Below are 23492 nucleotides of genomic sequence, written 5' to 3'. Positions count from 1 at the left end.
TTTTAGGATCATGGGCATTAAGTAACAATAGGTACATCTAGGTAAAGAGCAGTGAACTATCTGAATGCTCAAACAAAATTAAATATTTATTTGAATACATTATGTATATGTAACAAATTTGTACAAAGAATATGAAGCAAATCATAATCAAAATGACCTTGTCATTACGTGAGAAATGTCACCTAGTATTAAAACTTAATTTTATACCCACGCATACACATCTGTATTTTCATGGAGTTGATTTTTTTTTCTGGATTTCTTCTCTGTGTTCACGAATCCTGACAGTAACTCATACTTATTTTCTTTCCACTGATACAGAAGTAGGGACAGTGAAGAGATATAAAGCATTTATGTAGTCTGAGTACCCTTACGTTTTGTGCACTAGAGCTCATTTGAGATGTGATGTATCCTCTGTACTTTGGGAGAGTCAAAGCAATTTATCACTACCTTAGCAGTCAGTTCAACTTAAGAATTACCTGTCGAATGTAATTGTATTACTGAACAAGTTGATGCTGTTTATCTGACAGGAGAATGGTGTCCAGCTACCTAACAGATGCTCTGGGCATCATTCAAATTTTTCAAAATGCACATGATAGTCACTATCTTAACATTAGCAAATTTGGTCTACCGAGCTTTCTCAATGGATTTCACAGGAGGACATTTAGAGGATGTGACGCAACAGATTCATTTTTCTGCTTTTCCGTGTTTCTGTTTATATATAATATTATATATATATGTATATTATATATATAATATGTATATTAAATGTATACATATAAAATACAAAATATTATATATATACAGTACAGTACAATAAACTAATCTGAGAATAATTTAACCATAATGGAACCATTCACAATTCCAGAAGAAGCAAAATGCAAATACAGAACAAATATTTTTGGTTCTTTTTTTCTTTCTTTCTTTCTTTCTTTCTTTCTTTCTTTCTTTCTTTCTTTCTTTGTCTTTCTTTCTTTCTTTGTCTTTCTTTCTTTCTTTCTTTCTTTCTTTCTTTCTTCTTTCTTTCTTTCTTCGCTACCAGAAGACATCATATGATTGTGTGTGAATTTTAAATTTGCCATTTCTTTGATAATCTGAGGAATGCCATAGGTTTAAACAGTTAGTTCTTCTGCTTTGACAATTGTCTATGTTCTCTTTTCTCCCTAGGGATCAGTTGATTCTCAGTTTGTTGATGCTGAACTAAACCAAACGATTGTCCTAACTTAGGGAGTTCAAAATGCTCCTGGTTTGTGAATGTCTTTGTGGGTATCATTAACTAGATTACTGTAAAAATACATGCTTTTTACAAAGCTATATGACATATTAAATCATTCATATCCAGGTTAACCTTTCTTGGGCACTCTGTTGCACTTTCCCTTGGATCACTTGCCCAGGGAGAAGCTTCCATGTCCTGAGGCAGATCTATGAGGACACCCATGTGAGTGAGCTTGGTAAAGGATCTTTTATCTTCAGTCTATACTGGAGAAGACTACAGACCTGGCTTACATCTTGATTACAACCTCAGGGGACCTGAGTCACAACACCCAGCTGAACAACAGCCAGATTCCTGAGATGACCGATATTGGTTCCATTTAATTTTTTACACAGCTGCAGATAATACAGCATTCAATCAAGGTTTGCTACCAAATATGGGAGTGAAAAGTTAAAAACTGTGATTAAAAAAAGAAAAATTAGGACATATAAGAATTACCATTTTTAGAGAGCATCATGGGTCATTTAGATCAATATTTCAACAATAAGATATATATCCAAGAATGCTTTACCAAACACAATCTCCAGCATCTTAATATTACCCTCAGATATTAAGAGAAAACCTCAATGCAAGTTATATTCCTTATATTAACTATCATTTATGTGTTATCCTTTAGTGTGCTGGGTGGTTACCATCCACGGTAATCTCTCATTCTCTCTTCCTCTACTGCCCCTTCCTCCAAATCTCTTTCACTGGTGCGCTCTCTTCTCTTCTCATACTCAGTTGCTTCACTCTTTTTCTCTCACAAGCTGTCTTTTTCTTTTCACACATGTACACACTCAAAAAGCATAACCACATGCAATGACAAAGAAATTGGGTTTTTCACATAGACGAATGAAATGTTTTGCTCAAAACTGTTTTACTAAAAGTCTGAATTAAACAAGTCATCTGAACAATAATGCAAATGCAATCTATCACTTGAGTTAGGGAGATGGCAGTTGTGATGTTTTTCATCTGTTTCAAAAGAAAAAAAATGCTAGAGGCAAGAGTTTGCTTCTTATAAAATTCCATTCAGAACCTTATCATTATCCTGCGAATACAGAAATTATTTTTTTTGTCAGACTACTTTTGCTATCATAAATATAACTATGAAATTTTTAATGCATTCTTGGTTATTGAACCTTTTATATAGCTATAATTTTAAAGTACTTATATGCTGCTAATATTTCCGTAAATTACCCTAGTTCACCCCTGTTGTTTTTTATCTTAGCTCTGCTTGCTATAACTAAACACCACAGACTGCGTGGCTTAAACAACAGATACTTATTTCTCACTGTTTTGGAAGCTAGGAAGTCCAAGAGCAAGGTACCAGCAAATCTGGTTCCTTGTGAGGGTCTTTTCCTGGCTTGCAGAGGGTCTCCTCATTGTGATCTCACAGGGCAGATAGAGAGGGGGGAAGGGAGGGTGCAAGGGAGGGAGAGAGAGAGAGAGAGATTGAGCGCGGGAGCACTTTCATGTGCGCAGTGTATGTGTGTGGGGGGTGTATGTGTGTACGTGTGTGTGTGTGTGTGTGTGTGTGTGTGTGTGTGTGTGTGCACATGCGTTGGTTTTTCTGATTCTTCTTAGAAGGACACTCATTATGAGGGTTCCAGCCTCATGACCTCATCTAACTCTAATTACCTCCCAATGGCTCCACCTCCAGATACCTTCACATTTGTGTTTAGGGCTTCAACATATGAATTTGGAAGGAATACAACCATTCAGGCCATAACATTCTTATCTTTAAGATAAAATCTCTTCACTATAATAAGGTATGAGCTATTCTTCATTTCAAATGATATTTGTTTATAAAATATTTCTAAGGCTGTTAGTTTGATTTATTAAATTTGTAATCCAAATGGTCTTTTGGGTTTGTTTTTTAAAGATTTTATTTATTTATGTGAGAGAGAGAAAGAGAGAGTTCACGCACGTGCGCGAGAGAGAGCACAAGCAGGAGGGAGGGGCAGAGGGAGAGGGAGAAGCAGACTCCCCGCTGAGCAGGGAGCCCGATGTGGGGCTCCATCCCACGACCCTGGGATCATGACCTGAACCAAAGCCAGATGCTTAACTGACTGAGCCACCCAGGCATCCTGTAATCCAAATGTTTAAAGAATTAAAAAATATTTTTTTATTATTTTTATACATAATTGTTATTTTTCTTACTAATGATTTGATAATCATCTATTTTCCTTCAAATAACATTGAGTGAACAAATTTTTATGGGTATTTTTAAATGGGTATTTTTAAATGAAAAATTTTTTAACTCATTTATACCATCATACACATTTATAGTTGATTGGTAGAAATTAAAATGTATTATTCTTTCATCCTATTCTTTCTTTTGCTCCTAACTAGAGAGAGAATGTTAAAACCTTTTTACCAAATAAAATAATTGTCTTTAGAAAATGTCAGGCAATAAGAAACAAAAAAATAGAGAAAAATTATTAACTCTTGTTTAAATGTTTGGTAGAATTCACCTGTAAATCCTTTTGGTTCTGGACTTTTATTTTTTTTTGTAGTTTTTTAATGACAGTTCAATTCTATTACTAGTAATTGGTCTGTTTAGATTTTCTATTTCTTTTTAATTCAGTTTTGAAAGGTTGTGTGTTTTTAGGAATTTATCTCTTCTAGTTCTAGGCTGTCCAATTTATGCATGTATATATATTTTTTGTAGTATTCTCTTATAATCCTTTATATTTCTGTGGTGTCAGTTGTTACGTCTCTCTTGTTTCTGATTTTATTTGGGTGCTTTTTCTTTTTTTTCTCTCTCTCTCTCTCTTTTTTTTTTTTCCTGATGAATCTGGCTAAGGGTTTATCAATTTTGTTTATCTTTTCAAAGAACCAGCTCTTGGTATCATTGATTTTTTGCTATTGATTTTTAGTCTCTATGTCATTTATTTCAGCTCTGATCTTTTTTATTTCCTTCCTTCTGCTCACCTTGGGCTTTGTTTGTTCTTCTTTTCTAGTTCCTTTGGGTTTAAGGTTAGATTGTTTATTTGAGGTTTTTCTTGTTTCTAGGCCTGTATGACTATATATTACCCTCTTAGAACTGCTTTCTTTGTGTCCCAAAGATTTTGGATGGTTGTGTTTTCATTTTCATTTGTCTCTATTTTGCTTGTTTGTGTTTGATCTCTTCTTTGATTGCTCTGTTGACTCATCGATTGTTTTGCATCATGTTGTGTAGCCTCCACAATTTGTGTTTTTCCTGTTTTTTTTCTTGTCATTTATTTCTAGTTTCATGCCACTTTGATTATTACATCTTGTTGGACTGTTCCCTTTGCCATTATGCAAAGTCTTCCTTTGTCTGCTATTATTTATCCAAAGAAACAAAAACACTAATTTGAAAAGATATATGCACCCCTATGTTTATTGCAGCATCATCTACAACAGCCAAGATATGAAAGCAACTTAAGTATCTATCAATAGACAAATGGATAAGGAAGATGTGATATATGTATATATACACATATATATATATGACCATATATATGTGGAAGATGTGATATATACATATATCACATATATATATCATCTATATATATATATATGACCATATATATGTGGAAGATGTGATATATGTATATATATGTAATAAATTGTGTGTGTACATATATATGTATATATATTATATATATTTTATATATTTATATATATTATATATATATTATATATATTTTATATATTTATATATATAATGGAATGTTATGCAGTCATAAAAAAGAAAAAGACCTTGCCATTTGTGACAACGTGAATGGACCTAGAGTGTATTATGCCAAGTAACATAAGACAGACTGAGAAAGATAAATACCAATTTCACTCATATGTGGAATTAAAAAACAAACAAACAATCAGACCTATAAATACAGAAAACAAACTAATGGTTGCCAGAGGGGAAGGAGGTGGGGAGACAAGCAATATGGGTAAACAGTCATGGGACACATAGCTTTCCAGCTATGGAATGAATAAGTCACTGGACTAAAAGACACAGGATAAGGACTACAGTCCCTGGTATCGTAATAGCGTTGTAGGTGACAGGTGGTAGCTACACTTGTGGTGAACATAGCGTAATGTATAAGCTTGGGGAATCACTCTGTTGTACACCTGAAACTGATGTAACATTGTGTGTCAACTATACCCAAAAAGAAAAAGAAAAAAAAAAAAGAAGAAGAAGAAAAGAAGGGAACAAAGAGGTAGAACAAAATTGGCATTTTCATAAAAGTTAGGTGCTGTTTTGAATGTGGAACTTTCAAATCTGCTGTGTTGGGCCCTAATGGATGTGGTGGTTCAGTTAATTTGAAGGTTTTCAATTTTGTGCCATTTTACAGATCCTGATATTGGCATGGAATTTGTTTCACTTGGAACCTTAGCAGATAATAGTTGTTTTTCTTTTTATACACAGTTTTGTGTAATGTATCCTCTGGTTTCCTGTTCCTACATTGTTGTGACTTAAATTGGTGTCATGGAGTGATTCTTAGGTGTCATTACCACTGGCAGCAAGCAGGAACATATAATCAGTGTAAATTTTGCCTATATGGACCCCCAGGTTTTGATCTTTGTCTAAATCCCAGGTGCAATCAGACTAAGACAAAAAATTACATATTTCTACTCATAAATGGTAGTTCTACATTGTCTTTTCACTCAGAACATTTGGTCTCAAAGCAAAAATGTCGATAACATTTTTGTAATTAAAAAAAAAGAAAATAATCTTCAGACAGTATGTAACATATAAATGAAATATTAAATTATAAATACATCCCATTATTTCTTAGAGATTTTCCTAGCATTATTTTTCAAAGATATTGTTTTACAGAGACAATGAAGATTATTATTAGAGTTTGTTTTCAAATCAATATACTATTTATTAAAGTTTGCAGTTGTCTCATAAAAATGTGAGAGGAAAAAAATGTGAGAGTAAACATATAGCAAACTTCATATTAATTACTATTCCGTATTAAAATTAAGACTACTTTTTAATGGACAATGGGTGACTTACCAGATAGGTGTTTATTATTTATTGATGACTTTTATGTATGCTAAAAAGCAAAATTTCTCACATAAAATGTCAGGTATAACTTACACTCACTACTGGAACAAAATGAAAATATTTCACTGTCTTTGGAAAATTGAGAAGGAAATATGTATGTATATATATATTTTTATGGCAGATCAATCAATCAATCACCAGACTGGTTTGTTTTTTTTTTTACCTTAAAAATATTTTTATGCTTAGGCTTAAGTTATTGTAGTTTTCAAACATTTGAGTTGTGGTGTAGTAGATAAAATGAAGCCTCAAATCATTCTCTAATCTCAAGAACATCCTGGCAGAATTACTGAGACTTGTCTGTTAAAATTGATTTCCTCTTAAAGAAAAGTAGGCTTTTCTTATTTGTTAAAAAATGATTTTATCTATTAAGTGTCTTTTCTTGTGAAGATCCTTTCCTTTTATGACCTAAAAAGAAAAAAAAAAAATTTCTTTTTCCTCCTGAGTTTTTATATCCACTATACTCACTAATCAGTAATCTGTATTGCAAACAAAATGGAATGTAATCCAAAAAGAGTAATCTTTTTTTAAGAGAATACAGAATGGCCATCATTTCTAATACTAGTGATCTTAATTTGAAGCATGTGTTGTTTAATTTTATGATGCTTTTTTATTTTAAAAAAAAAGCAATAGATGGCAGACTTGTATGCTGAATCAATGTCATAGAATAGGAAATCAGGATGTTTACACTGTAATTTTGAAAACTACTGGTAAACCGTAGGCAAGCAACTTTTTTTAGTACACTAAAAATAATTGTAGAGATTTCGATCTGTGGTGCATGTGGTGTCTGTTATTGTTAATGATGATAGTTAGGTTTGCTTGTTGTTTTAACAAGACTACTCAGGAACAGAAGGATATGGTTAAATGCCTTTCCACCTTCCCACAGTGTTTCTAAAGTTAGACTTTATCTGACATAGATGACATCTACATTGAATGGAAAATCAGTTTCTGATGTTTTCTGCATTTGTTGCTAATTGATAGCTCCTTGAACTATAATGCTTTGTAATTAGGATATTTCCAGTAAAAACAAAATATGTTAGAGGAGGGGCCAGAAATTGCAGTTCCTTGCCTGAAATTATGATAATATCTTTTCTGTAATAGCAGAAGAGAAATTAGAATGTCTTGAATATATAGCTCACATATTTGAAGGAATAATTAATTCTAAATATAGAAAGAATGTACCCATAAAAGTAAAGGTTAGATTGGGTAGTCAGAAACTTCAACATGCTCTCAGTATATGTAAAAAAGAAAAAAAAATAATAATGTTCATTTCTTGATCAGTGAAATGACAATTGTGCTTCCTAAACACTACTTAACAAGGTATGGTAAAATAAAATTGGTGAAGTTATGAATGGTATGAGTGTCTTAGGAGTGAGATAGAGGTGCATAGAATTGCCTTTATTTTCTAGTTAGTTTTTGAGGTATAACTTCTAATACTTACATAAGGCCAAAATCTTAAATATGAAATGTTTGTAAGGTTAATTTTGAACGTAGTAAAAAATTATTAAGAACATTTTTAAAAATTTTTATAAGTCTGTACTTATAAAACAGTCAATTCAGAACCCAGACAATTCCTATGGACTGTATTTATAATTTTTCATTTACCTCTATTCTGAAATATGTGTTTTATATTTGGCTTTGCTTCTTTCAGATTATGACTTGATTTTTTTTTTATTTGATCAAAGTCTTAGGTGTATTATTTCTTGGGGTGTTGATGGTTAAGAAATATCATTTGAAGGATTACTTTGTTAGAAGATCCAATTACTAACATTTTCTAATAATGTATGAATCATAGAAAATTTGTATTGAGATTTACTAGATGAACCTGAGATACTTAAATCTTTTGCCATAGTTATGAGTCTTGCCCCCTGTATGCCACAACAGTATTTTGAAGTGCTATAATTTGCATTTGGCTTCACAAAAACAGTTGATCTGATAAGTTCCTTTTTGCTAGATGCTGTCATGTCCATCTTTTCAATACCCTCCTTGTTCATTATAAGTGCCATTAGCCATACTGCCTAATGAAAGGTACCTCATATCGAGTCTGATTACTGCTCTAATGTTTTCCAGGCGTGCTTGGTGATGAGCCTGGCATATGAAACAATTTCCTACAGTAATAAAACTAATTAAAGTAGGCAGTCATCCACATACCACTTTCTAATGAATTATAATAAGCTCATTTATCTCAACCACTCTTATTCCAAAAGTCCATTGATAGGACCTGTATGTTAGAGTAAAATTCTCAGCCTTAAAAATGTACTATTATATGATCAAAGAGGACTTTGTGAATTTAAGTTAAAAAATTACAAATTGCTGATTAATATTTTAAATGAAATGTATAGCTTCTAAACTCTGCCCAGATTACTTATTGGCAAGATCCCTTTCTATCTGAGTTCTATAATTGATTTAACAAAGGAAAAATGATTCATTGTATAATAATAACTCTTCAGCACCTTGAAGACTAAAATTGAATGAACCAACTCCATATATTTATTTAGAGATCACATGAGAACGAATAATTGAGTACTGGAGATTAAGTGGTAAAAATGCAGCCTGTTTCCTCTCCAGAGAGAGCTGAGGTATCTGCTCAAAATGTCAAAACATAATAACAATTATTTTTTGTTGACTCTTCTTCGAATTTGTGAGGTGCGCAATGAAACAACGTAAGAATTATTATTACATTCAGTTACAGATAGTTTGGCAGTGTAGACCATTGTTCTGGAGATAATTTTACTGACAAGGAGATAAGGTTGTTCAATGTAGCACATGGAGAAACAATTTCAGAACACAAATGTGAATAGTAAGAAAATATATTTTTCAGGATGATGGGGTTTATTCTATCTTCATTATAATTTGGAGTTTTAAAAATGTAGCAGTTTCCATTTTGAAGCTCATTACTACTATGACACACATGTGAATTTCTCCCTTAAGAAGTTAATTACAAATATGTACATCTTAAAATTGATACAGATTGTTTGTAATGGGTTAACTGAAAATAGGCACATTTTAATTTATGTAATTAACATTTAAAATTATTTTCATTTATGAATTTTTAGCTAATATTTCATAGTTTTTTAGAGAAAATGAGTTTGGATATTCTGTGCAGAGTATTTTCTTTTATAAAACAGATGTTTTAAAGTCTGACCTTTGTAGGTAGAGGTGTAATGAAACTGTCCCTGAGTAAAATGTCTCCCCATCTGGGATCAGCTATAACTGGGGTGGCCAGTTGCCACGGTATGTGAGGATGAGTTGGTTCCATGTTTGAACAACAGTCAGGAGAAGGGCTTTTGGTACAGATTCCTCCATTACCTAGCTGTATGGTCTTGAGAAAGGAATTTGCACAGCATCTAGTTCAGTCTATTCATGTGTCAGGTATGGGGATTACACTAGAGAAGTGCATTCCAAACTGTCAGAAGTGCCACTAATAGTAAATGTGGTGTTTCAGATAATTTTTTAAAAGATTTTATTTACTTGTTTTAGAGAGAGAGAGAGAAAGCGCATGAGCAGGAGGATACACAGAGGGGAAGGGAGAGGGAGAGAATCCCAAGCAGACCCCACACTGAGTGCAGAGACCCTGGGGCTCAGTTTCACCACACTGAGATGAGGACCTGAGCCAAAACCAAGAGTCAGTCACTCACCAGACTGAGCCACCCAGGTGCTCCTCAAGTAATTTTTTAATATAATAATTTAAAATATGAAGTGAAACAATTTCCCTTTTTAATCTCAGTGTAGTTCTCCTGAAATCAGGGAGATAGATTTTCTGCTGTGTATCCTTAGTATTTTTCTAGCACTCATGATTTTGACAGAACTGGTGGATCTCCTTGTAATTTCTAAGACCCAAGAGACATGCTGCTGAACAGAAGAATGTGGCATGTCAGTCTTATTAAGAGAAGTGTATTTCTTGAAAGTTATCTCAAAGATAATAGCAAATTAAATAATTTTAGGAAAATTTTCAGAGTTCCAGTTGACCTTGTTTTGAACAGAAACCCCTGTTTGAAAAAGACTTGCTCTGGTTGGTAGATCTAATCAGCAATACCTGTTAAGAGTTAGCTGTACCTTGAATAAACTTTGGTAATATGCTTTAATGTTAATAGGAAACAGGATTCATCATCATAACATGCAACATTTGTGAAATTCTTAATACTAATATTTATTGAGTGATTAGAAGTCAGGCAGTCCTTCTAAGTGATTTACATGTATTAACACATATTAGTCTTCATCACTCATTTTAATGTTTACAGCAACCATAAATTAAGCAGCAATATTCTTCTCATTTTTCGTGTGAGGAAACTGAAGTACTCAGATATTAAGGAATTTCAGAAAGGTCAAAAACTGCCAGGTTAATGAAAACATGGAGGCTTGGGAAAGAGTGTCCTCTGTGCGTCTTCCCAGGTACCTTTGCCCTGTACCTCCTTTCCATCTGGCTGTTCCTGAATTATAGCCTTTGATAATAAACTGGTAGTCTAGTTTGCACAATTTTTCCTGTGCCCTTTGTTTGATAACAGTTGCAAAGATAAAGAGGTGAATGTGGTTGATTCAGAACATGAGAAGCCTGTGATGAACGATGCCCGGAGACTCTTTCAGTTGGAAAAGCTACAGGGAATCCTTTCAGCAAATTTGGGACAGGTAACAAATATATTTTAGAGACTAGACCAAACCACGAAGGCTTTGATGAAAGGCTAGAGCTACTGACATTCCACTCTACTTATTATTCATCCAACTTAATGGCTATTTGTGTGAATCTTGAGAAGACTTGACTAATCTGGTGGTAAAGTTATTTTCTGAAGTTGAGAACAAAAATGTCCCACTGCCAGAATTTCCTGAACACCCTTTCCAAGAAGAACATCTTAAACAGCTTTACAAAATAGTACCCATTAAGGATGTCAGGAATCTTTATGTGACGTTTCCCATACCTGGTCTTCAGAAATACTACAGATCAAATCCTGGCCGTTATCTTAGTCATCTCATTCGGCATGAAGGTCCTGGAAGTCTGTTATCAGACCTTAAAGGGCTGAGTAAATACTCCTGTTGATGGGCAGAAGGAAAAGAGCCTGAAGTTTTATGTGTTTGTTTGTCATTAATGTGGACTTGACTGAGGAAGGATTATTCCATGTTGAAGATATAATTTTGCACATGTTTCAATACATTCAGAAGTTATATGCAGAAGGACCTCAAGAATGGGTTTTCCAAGAGTGCAAGGGCTTGAATGCTGTTGCGTTTAGGTTTAAAGGTAAAGAGAGGCCATGAGCTGTATTTCTAAGATTGCAGGAATATTGAATTATTATCGCCTAGAAGAAGTGCTCCCAGCTGAATATTTACTGGAAGAATTTAGACCTGCCTTAATGGAGATGGTCCTGGATAAACTCAGACCAGAAAATGTGTGGGTTGCAGTAGTTTCCAAGTCTTGAAGGAAAAATTGATCATGCAGAAGAGTGGCATAGAACCCAGTACAAGCAAGAAGCTGTACCAGACAAAGTCATTAAGACATGGCAAAATGCTGACCTGAACAGGAAATTTAAACTTCCGATGAAAAATGAATTTATTCCTACGAATTTTGAGATTTTTGTCATTAGAAAAGGAAATGGCACCATACCCTTCTCTTATTAAGGATATGAGCAACCGACTCAAACAAGATGGTAAATTTTTCTTGCCAGAGGCTTGTCTCAACTTTGACTTTTTCAGCCCATTTGCTTATATGGACCCCTTGCACTGGAACATGGCCTATTTGTGCCTTGAGCTCCTTGAATTCTCAAAGACTTTCTCAATGAATTTGCATATGCGGCAGAGCTAGCAGGCTTGAGCTATGACCTCCAAAATACCATCTTTGGGATGTATCTCTCAGTGAAAGGTTATGATGACAAGCAGCTGATTTTGCTAAAGAAGGTTATTGAGGAAATGGCTGCCTTTGAGATTGATGAAAGAAGATTTGAAGTTATCAAAGAGGCATATATGTGCTCTCAACAATTTCCAAGCTGGGCAGCCTCGCCAGCACGCCATGTACTACCTCCGCTTGCTGATGGCTGTGAAGTGGCCTGGACTAAAGATGAATTAAAAGAAGCTCTGGATGATGTCACCCTTAAGGCCTTCATACCTCAGCTCCTGCAATGGCTGCAGACTGAAGCCCTTCTCCCATAGAAACATAACAAATCAGGCTGCACTAGGAATTATGCAGATAGTTAAAGACATCGTTATTGAACATGCTCGTATGAATCCTCTCCTTCCAAGTCAGCTGGTTCGGTATAGAGAAGTTTGGCTCCCTGACAGAGGGTGGCTTGTTTATCAGCAGAGGAATGAAGTTCACAATAACTGTGGCATCGAGATATACCACCAGACGGACATGCAAAGCATCTCAGAGAATATGTTTCTAGAGCTCTTCTATTAGATCATCTGTGAGCCTTGCTTCTTCAATACCCTGCTCACCAGGGAGCAGCTGGGCTTATCATCCTCAGTGGGCCACGTCAAGCCAATGGCACGCAGGGCTTGTGATTCATCATCCAGTCAGAAAAGCCACCTCACTGCCTACAGACAAAAGCAGAGTGGAAGCTTTCTTAATAACCATGGAGAAGACCATAGAGGACATGACAGAAGAGGCTTTTCAAAAACACATTCAAGCATTAGCAATTCATTGACTAGACAAACCAAAGAAACTATCCACAGAGTGTGCTAAATATTGGGGGAGATCATCTTCCAGCAGCACAGTTTTGACAGATATAATACAGAAGTTGCATGTTTAAATAAAGACACCTACTGAGGGGGATATCATCAAATTCTGCAAGGAAATGTTGGCAGTAGATGCTCCAAGGAGACATAAGGTATCCATTCATGTTCTTGCCAGGGAAATGGATTCTTTCTTGTCCTATGGTTGGAGAGTTCCCATGCCAAAATGATATAAACTTGTCACAAGCACCAGCCTTGGCACAACCTGAGTGATTCAGAACGTGCTGAGTTCAAGCATGGTTTGCCACTGTTTCCCCTTGTGAAACCACATACTAACTTCATGGCTGCCAAACTCGGATTCCTCAAGTGGATGCATCCCTGAGTCCTCCAGGGGCTAGGAAAACAACTTCGGCCACTTTAATAGCTTCTGATTCACTATTAGAGAGACAAACAGGAAGGGGAAAAAAAAAAAAAAGAATTGTCAAATGTCATTATGTAGAAATATTAAAAATCCAAAGTAATTAAATTACAAAAAAAGAAAGGTCAGACAGCTAGTAAATGACAAAGGTTTTTAATTTTGTACCTCACATATTTCTGTTTCTTAATTATCTTCCTCTTGGCACACCCAGTAAGCCTTAGTTAACTTAGTCCTCTCAGTTCTCAACTGGAAACTTGTTTCTTTGAACACTATATTCCCACTAACTGGCACATGGTAAGCGCTTACAAAGTATTTGTTGAAAAATGTATGAATGGATTAATTAATCAATAAATCTCTGCCATAATAGACAACTTAAAAGTGTCTCGGGGAGCCTGGGTGGCACAGCGGTTGGGCATCTGCCTTCGGCTCAGGGCGTGATCCCGGCGTTCTGGGATCGAGCCCCACATCAGGCTCCTCCGCTATAAGCCTGCTTCTTCCTCTCCCACTCCCCCTGCTTGTGTTCCCTCTCTCGCTGGCTGTCTCTATCTCTGTCGAATAAATAAATAAAATCTTTAAAAAAAAAAAAGTGTCTCTACACATAATCTGTTGGGCTCGAAGACTTCACTTCTAGCACTTCCTACCCCGTCCCTTACTGAGTTTTCTTTTGATTATTTGTCACGATTTCTACTATTCATCTTGGGTAAATTGGAACCTGGACAGTTGCTCTGATATCAGAATGTATAGGTTTCGGGGCACCTGGGTGGCTCAGTTGGTTAAGCATCTGCCTTCGACTCAGGTCATGATCCGGGGGTCCTGGGCTCAAGCCCCACGTCAGACTTCCTGCTTAGCAGAGAGCCTGCTTCTCCCTCTCCCTTTGCTGATCCCCCCGCATGTGCTCTCTCTCTCTCTCTCTCTCAAATAAATTTTTTAAAAATGTGTAGATTGAAATGAAAACTCCATTACTTACCTTTGTCCACTGCTTAAGTGAGTGACATTGAAAGATGTATTTAAGCCTTTCTGAGTTTCAGTTTTCTTATCTGTTCAACATAGATATTAATATCTACTCATCAGAATCATCGTACTAACTAAATTAAATGTGTCTGAAACACCTAAGATTGTTCAGCATATTATAGATGTTTTATAGCAAAATATCCAGACATTAGAGCCAAACAGACCTAATACTATTACAGGGTAGTTCTGGAAGACTGAGTCCGTTATTTACACACTTAAAGCATTAGTTTTTCAATGGTTAATCACAACATACAAGTTCCTAACTCTGGATTATCGTAAGGGTTAAATGAGACAATATATCCAGAGTGCCTGACATACAATTAAAAGAAAATAAATGTTAGCTGCTTCTTTTAGTAATAATTCTCCTTTCCTTTAAATGTTTTCTTATTCTGCTGGTTTAATATCTTGGGGGAAGAAAAGGAAGACAATCGACGGTCTCATGATTGAATACATTTATTAGACTATTTTCATATAGTTTTCTCTAAAGAATAAGCATCGTTTTTTGCCTAATAACAGTATAACTCAAATTACATTATCTTGAACACTGTTCTGCTTAAAGTTACTACTGTAGGAAGAAGAGAATTCAGGTCTAACAAAAGTTAATTTGTTGAATCTGTATTTTACAGACCACTGGCAGTGGATGACTATGATAGGGAGAAGATTTATATTGTATTTCAGTATTCATAAGTTCCTGAATAGAAAGAAACACAATTCAAGCATTCGAAAAATACATTGGAGAAGATTAGTTTGAAAGTAGAATGTGCATGAGTGCATGGATACATGTATCTCTTGTTGGATGACTGTAAGTAAGCCTTGTAAAAATATCTAAGAAGCAAAATTTATTGTAATCAAATTCTCCATTAAAGGCCAGTATTATTATTAGAAATACATTCTTGTGGAAAAACAAACCAAAGCAACACACAAAGAAATTAAAAAACCAAACCTATTATTTTATTTACAAAACCAACATCCCAGAGATTACATTTTGTTTCCCATATTCTGTCTTATGTTTGGGGAGGGAATACTCTTCTGCAAAACCAGTGAACTTCATGTGGGATACCACATATAAGCTAGAGGGAGCCATGCATTCCTCAAGATTGCTGTTCTATTAGAAAATGGTGTTAGAAGTTCTTGGTTGACTTTTGAAAACTCTTTATTAAACCATAGTGAATTGATTTATAACTATGTATGGTTAAATCAAATACATTAATACCTGGTAAAAGCTATTTTAGACAGTAGTTGAGCATTTTCTTAGAAGACTTGGAACAAAATTTATAATTCAGGTCCACTACCAGGAACTCAGAAATACTATTCTTTCCTCTAGAATTTTAGTAGCCTACTTGGCATCCTCACTTCCTCTCTTACAACTTTATCCTCTCCCTTTTTCCCCATTCTTACAGTTTTATTCAAATATGTCATATCCCTACTAAATGTCTTATCCTTACTAAAATCTCTTGTCCTTGAAATAAAGTCTAAAAACCTTCATTCCCCTTGTTCTTAATAAAAGGTCTGGGAAGCATGCATCATATGGCTGATTTTATAGCATTGTCCAGTGTCATTCTGTCTCTTTGTGTTCCATACTTCATCTATGCTAGGTATCTTTTATTTCCTTGAACTTCCTGTGTTCCCTGTTATCTTAGTCAAGGTGTATTTTATTTTTCTTTTCCCACAGCAAAATTATAATCAACTTTCCCAGGTCTCAGCTTAAGCATTGCTTAATCGGGGAAGACTGGAGCGGGTTTCTCTAGAACCTAGTAATTCTCTTCCACAACATCATCATACTTTAGAATTCTGTTCTTTGCACTAAAGAGTATAAACCTTCTTTTTCCATCTTGTTTGCTGCTGTGTTCTCAGACCCTTGTCAAATGGCTAACATTTAATATTCACTTATTTCTAAATACTCTACTGAATGAAAGATATTTAAAGTAATGAGTTTTAAGAGTGCAAACTGATGCCAGACTTTCCCTACAAGTTATGTATGTAGTCTTACAATGTCAGATTCTTACCTCATTGATCTTCTCCCCATGCAGACAGTTTTCCTTGGTATAGAACCTGCCTGCTAAAAAAAGGCCTGATACTCCCTTGGGCTTGGTTGTGTGGCCCAATCTTGGCCAATGGACCAAGGGAATAGTATGCCTTTGATGAAAATAATACTTGCGAGAGGGAAAACTGTGCCTTCCCACTGTTAAATCCAGCTGATTGAGAGCATCCTTTTTGGATTTGTGTTTCCCTGCCTACAACTACAAAGGGTCAAGCCCAAGAACTAATGCCTACCCTTTGAGGATGAGTGAAACTAACATAGAAAATATCATGATCGTTGATTATGTTTTTATGCTGCTGAATTAGCTGAGCCTGGAACCACCCATCACTGGTTATCTTGTTTATGAGATAAATAAATATCTTTTCTGTTTAAGCCATTTTTAAATAGCTTTTATTGTTCTTAAAAGCACCTTAATTTGTAAAAATGCCCTCAGGACTTGACTTTCCCTGAGTCCCTCTGATGTAGTTAATCGCTGTCACCTGTTGGGGTTGGGAAGCCTATGCTGTCTATTACTCAGGGAGGACAAGCTTCTTCTCTAATCTTCAGGTTATTTTTCTTCCAAAAAGGCATTGGTCAGAAATCGCCAGAAAGTAAGCCCAAACCTCAGTATCCTTTTGTGTTTACCATCTAAATGATCTCTAAGGATATTTCAGTTTCATTAATGATCCTCAAAATAATTCAAGCAAAATGCTGAACTAGTAAGAAGTGCAAATATAGTCATTTGTTTTTATTGCACTTGCAGACTACATGCCCTAGGGAAGTCTGAAAACTTTCGCTGACCAATTTCAAAAGGGTACCAGGGTTAAGGAGGCCCAGATTATCCACCAGGACTTTATTTATTCAAAAGTTGACAATGGAAGTCAATGGAGAAAGGAGTTTTTCCATCCACTTAACTGTAAGGAAAAGTGTCAAAGGACAGTAGGCTTCTACATGTTTTTGATATTCATTCAAATGATTCCCCTAAAATAATATTGAACTTACCGAGGCTCTGTAAGCAAGACTAATGAACAGGAAGGTTCCTCCCCCAGGAATACTCCCTTTTTACTTCATTAACATACTTTGTAAAGATAACCTAAATTCACTGAAGTATCAACATTTCTAAATATGTGTGATCTTCAAGAAATCTTGAACTCTTGGAATCTAGATAGAGTATTTATCATAACACTCTTTATTATCTATAGAACCAGTCATTGACCTCAACTCAGAAATTAGTCATTCAGCAAACATGTAGTTGTATAAACCTCCTTCGTAATGTATGTGTGACTGTGGAATGTTGGCTACTGGGGTTTCTCTGAGCCACCTTGCTCTCCTGTAAAATCTCAGTAATACCACCTAATTCATAGGGTTTCTGTAAAATCACATTTAATGAAATGATGGATTTAATGCCCATGGAACTAAGTAGGCAGTCTTCCCTTATTTTAGCAGAAGTTAAATTTGGAAGACTTTTTTTCTGATAAAATATGGAATATTGAAATTAAACCGTTTGATTTCCTTATGAAGCTAAAAACAAAAGGTTTTGTAAACTTTTTTTCTGTGTTCATTAAAAACTATCTTTATATGTATTAGACAGTCTTGGCTTTAGCTCTCAGGAAAAATAAAAATGACTGCACTTTTCTCAGTTTTCTATAGCTATTGTCTGTAAGTATGAAATCATTGGTTTTGTTATTGAAATATTTGACAGTGTTTTGTTTTAGCTCTTTTGATAACTTTTGTGTTTGCCTTGAGCAAGTCACTTATCTTTTCTATTTCTATTTTCTATTTCAATTTACTTATGAAAGATAGAATAATGATTGTGATGTACCTTACAAAAAACTTAAAATCATATTGAGAGAATGGTGAAAACCAAAGCAGTGTGTTAAATGCCAGATATGGCAACAAAAATAAGAGAAAGAATATTTCTATTATAGAGTATTCTCCTAGATGGCTTTAATGCTGTGAAAGGCCGTAAAATTATTTCCTGATAAATACTTTCTTGAGCATTAAGACGTGAATTGTCCAGGATTAAATATATATATATATCTCCAGAGTACTGATTATACAGCACATTTCCTGTTCTGCCTTCATTGAATTGATAATTAGAATACCACCAGGAGGCAGCTACTGGCATCATTAATGGAATATATTTGTGGGCAAAATATCTTTTCTTAAGAATTTCTGGACTAATCTAAGGAAATCAAAATCAATTTTAACTTCAAGTTTCAGCCCAATTTTTTTCTATTAAAGCACTAACGGCATAGAAGATAGTAGATGATTTGCCCATCCATCCATTAATTTCATTGATATTTACTGAACTCCTCTGTGAAAGCTACGGGACTACATGATTTGTGATGTGCAAAGGTAAAATATGATTTCTATCCTCAAAGAGTTTACATGTAATAGGGAAATAAATATACATAAATAATTCAGTTAAGGTTCTCTTCCTTAGTGTTGCAACAAAGGCAAAGAGAACAATTCTGAGACATATGAAAAAGTCTAACCAGATAGAAAGGCTTGAGTTAAGGCAGTGGTGATGGGAATTGAAGAAAGGGAATGAGTTAAAGGAATTTTGGAGTCAGAAAAGGGACTGTTTGTGGGTTAGTTTTAGAATGTGAGAAGATATATCATGGACCTACAGTTACAGCAAATATCAAACACAGCCCAACTTTCAGCAAGATTAACATAAAAACTCACACTATTTCCGTTATTATTACTCAATACATCACCTCCAGCTCTCGAAAAAATTACAAGGCATGCTAAAAGGCAGGAAAATAAGAAGAAACAAAGTAAGGAGCAGAACTAAATTCATATAAACACAGATTTTGAAATTATTACACAGGGAATTTAAAATAATTCTAATTAGTATATTAAGGGCATTAATGGAAAAAAATAAACAGCATGCAAGAACAAATGGGCAATGTAAACAGAGAAAAGGAAACTCTAAAAATCAAAATGAAATGCTAGAAATGGATATAAATGAAAAATGCCTTTGATGGACTCAGTTGTAGATTAGACACTGCCGAGGAAGTGATCAGTGAGCTTGAAGATATGTCAAATGAAACACAAAAAGAGAAAGTAATGGGAACAATATAACAGAATATCCAAGAACTCTGAGATAATTTCAGAGTATAACATGTGCATAACTGGAGTACTAGAAGAGAGAGAGAATGAAGCAGAGGAATGTTTACATAGTGGCCAAAACCTTTTCAAAATAAATGGCAGACATCAAACCACAGGTTCATGGAACTCAGGGAATTCCAAGCAAAAGTATAAAAAACTCTACACCTATACATACCATATTGAAGCTGTAGAAAGCCAAAGACAGAAAATCTTGAAAGAATCCAGAGAAAGAAAGTATCTTACCTCTAGAGAGAAAGAAGAGAGAAAGAATTACAATAGTCATCTCATCATCAGAAACCACACCAGCAAGATATGAAGTGAAATACTTAAGTTCTAAAAGAAGTCAAGGATGGATCACGTTTCTTGATCACGTTATAGGAAACGTGATGTTATTAATTGAGACCAGAATTATAGGAGAAATTATATGTTGCCCTTCAGGGTAAAGATTTTAGATGTGAAAGTTTGAGTCTGACACACCTGGAACATAACAAGTGGCAAATCTCCAGGAAGCAGTTAGGAATTTGGCACAAGATTTCGGAAGACTGGGGAGGAGGGGATGGGGATTGATGATAACTCTGGAACCGTTAGTTTATAGGTAATTGCTAATACAATAAGTTGTTGAGATAAAACGTTTAAGGGGAGATGGGTGAGGTCTTCAGATAGAAACCTGAAAAGTATTTTTTTTAAAGATTTTATTTATTTATTTGACAGAGATAGAGGCAGCCAGCGAGAGAGAGAACACAAACAGGGGGAGTGGGAGAGGAAGAAGCAGGCTCCTAGCGGAGGAGCCTGATGTGGGGCTCGATCCCAGAATGCTGGGATCACGCCCTGAGCCGAAGGCAGACGCTTAACGACTGAGCCACCCAGGCGCCCTGAAAAGTATTAACTTTTAAAGAACAAAGTAAAATGAAAAATATTAAGGAGTTTGAAAAGTATCTGAGGAGAAAATGTGCAGAAGTCCAGGAGGAAGAGATATTTTTTAAAAGGGATTTTTGGGGACGCCTGGGTGGCTGAGTCAGTTAATCATCTGCTTTGGCTCAGGTCATGATCCAGGGTCCTGGGATCCAGTCCTACATCAGGCTCCTTGCTCAGCAGGTAGCCTGCTTCTTCCTCTGCCTGCCACTCTCCCTGCTTGTGCTTGTCTCTCCCTCTCTCTGTCCCCCTCTCTGACAACTAAATAAATAAAATCTTTAAAAGTAATAAAAAATAAAAATGGAGTTTTGTATTGCCAAGTCTAAAGCATAGATCAGGCTGAGGATTGAAAAATGTTTTTACTTAACACTGATGAGAGCAGTTTTAATTGACTTGAGTGGAAACCAGTTTTCAGAGGCAAGAAGACTGAACAATTATTTATTCATGGCTAAATTGCAAATGAGGATATGGGTTCTATAAGTATAGTTGCTCTTCCAAGAATCTCTTAATCAAAGGAAGAGAAAATCAGGGATAGAAGTTAAGAAAGACAATATATTTGCTGTTGTTTGTTGTTGTGTTTGTCTTAGGAAGGTAGAAAGTTAATCCAGTTTAAGGACTAACAGAACTAATAGAGAATATCTAAGCTAAAAGTTACTGCAATTTAGGGGGCTTCTCTCTTGTACCAGTATTGTGAATATTAGTGAACAAGTGTTTAACCTTTCCCATACTATTCATGATTTTATATAAAACTAACTCTGAGTAATTTATGGAAAACCTATCCTTTCCCCCACCATCCTGGATAATGGAAAGTGTTTGCTATATAAGGCCAATTTATGGCACATTGTGATTATAAGAAGCAAAATTATACCTGTTGTCATACATGCATATGTTTGTTTTTACTATTCTAATAATCATTCCTTTTTCAACTGATTGTCAACAGCACTGTGTTCCCAAGAGTGATATTAGAAAAATGAAAAAAAAGATGGATTCCAACTCACACCTGCAATTGAGTCTCATAAACCCAGCAGGGTAAATTGGGGGAGGAAGAAACTGTAAATCTTTTAAATACTCCCCCAGATGATTTAGGTAAAGTCTTCATTCACCCGCTTTTGAAAACTACCTATCTAGTTTGCTACCCACGTACTTTGCTGTTGGCTTCCTTTATAATATAGGTTTTCTTTACTTTCTGTTCCTTTTGTTTTGTTTTGTTTTTTCTTTTCTCTTCTTTCCTTTTCTTTTCTTTTTATTGTGTTATAATCCCGTGACTTGACTGGCTCTCTACTTATGGTGTTAGGCATTGCACAGCTGTACAAAATTAAAGTAGCAATAGAAGAAGAGAAATCATATTAAATTCATAGTCAAAGTGAACAGGTCTATTACTTTCAAGATAATATAATACTATTAAAGTGCAAATCTCTCAATGTGACAAGTTCAGAATAAAGACCTCAAGAATTACAACTACAGTTTCTGTGTTCAAGCAAAATAACTTGACAATTATTGACAGAAATAAGGTATCATTCACCTTTAAACATATTGCTTTCTAAGTAAATCTCAGTCCAATGCCATTTAAAATTGTATGTTCAAGTTGTACACTTTCATAAGTTGTCATTTATTTTCCTTAAAATCTTAACATTTTAATAGATTTGCAATAACATCTTTTTGAACAGTTTTTGTATACTTTCTTAAGCTTAATTAACAAAACACTTACTACTTTCTTATGTGTAAAGAGTACTTCGTATCAAAAGGATTCAAAGACACCATTCTTTCCCTACAGGTGTTTATAATTTAGCCTTTTTACTCAGTGTTTTTGGTGTCTAGTAAATATTCACATAGTTTTAATTTTGTGGTGCTGGGGGAGGGTATTTATGTAAATATTTTTCTGAGTTACCTTTTCTCTATTCATTAAAAATAATTCGAGTCTGGGGGGCACTTGGGTGGCTCAGTTAAGAATCTGCCTTTGGCTCAGGTCACAATCTTAAGGTCCTGGGATCCAGCCCTGGGTAGGGCTCCCTGCTCAGTAGGGAGTCTCCTTCTCCTCTCCCTCTGCCCCTCCTCCCTGCTCTTGAGTGGACGCTTTCTCTTTTTCTCTCCCTCTTTCTCTCAAATAAATAAATTTGAAACAAAATCTAAAAAAAATAATAATAATTTGGGTGTTTACTTAAGTTCTTTTCCTCTTTACCCTCTGATGGAGGACTTCCTTATCAGACACATTCTCAAGAGTTCTTATGATTCAGAATCAGAAGGGAAGTTGGGCTGGAAGAAGGACACGCGGTCCCTAAGCAAGGGCTGTAGCACCCTTGGGAGAACTTGGGAGTCTCTGGGAAACTGCTAGAAGAGAATATTGTAGTAGTAAAAATTATTGTTGTAAACTACGGGTCTAGAAATTATGTTCAAGATATGCAAATGAAGATCTCTGGTTGTTTTGAATTTCTTTTTTGGTCCTGGAATATTTTCGTTTGAATATACTATTATTCTGAGACTATACCACGTGTGCCATAGATTCAGCAGGTGACCTGATTGCTAAATATCTTTGAATAAATATTTAGGTTTAATTTAAAATTAGATGTAAATTTAAAAGTATATTTTTCAGGTTACTATATAGACTCTGTAACCAGCCTTTCTCAAAGTTACATATTTCATTGGATAGATTTACCATAATTTAATAACAATTCTTTAATTATTGCATACTTATGGTTGTCTTTAATATTTTGACATTATAATAATGGATATCTATGGTATGGCCACTAATTTTCAGTCATCAGAGGTTTCTTTTCTTTCCTTGTTTTTTTGTTTTTGTTTTTTTCCCCCTTTTCAACCAGTAGGGCTCAGATTTTGGAATGAGGATGGGGTATGAGTATCAGGGCATTTATTTGCATTTCCCCCATGCCTGAAGGTGATATTATTCTTACCACATTTTTATTATATGTGGAAAGGAATTTGAATCTCTATGAACTTCACATACTGATTAGTGGTCAAAACAAATTTGACTTTGATGAGACATTTTGATCATTTTGATCAGTGTCAAGTTCAAGAATATGGTGGTGGCTGCACTAACATTCTGCACCAA

At 35.0% G+C, this 23492-nt stretch overlaps 1 protein-coding gene and 1 pseudogene across 2 annotated transcripts in view; both read left to right on the top strand.

Annotated features, from left to right (window-relative positions):
- The window catches only part of CCSER1 (coiled-coil serine rich protein 1), a 733960-nt gene that overhangs the window by 590032 nt on the left and 120436 nt on the right, over window positions 1-23492 (top strand). The gene's annotated exons all lie outside the window — the stretch shown is intronic.
- Window positions 11437-13416, top strand: LOC103677961 (annotated as a pseudogene).

Source organism: Ursus maritimus, unplaced genomic scaffold (genome assembly GCF_017311325.1).
Source record: "Ursus maritimus isolate PB19 unplaced genomic scaffold, ASM1731132v1 scaffold_8, whole genome shotgun sequence".
Classification (NCBI taxonomy): domain Eukaryota; kingdom Metazoa; phylum Chordata; class Mammalia; order Carnivora; family Ursidae; genus Ursus; species Ursus maritimus.
Note: the sequence above shows the minus strand (reverse complement) of the source record. Positions and strands in the feature narration are given on the sequence as shown.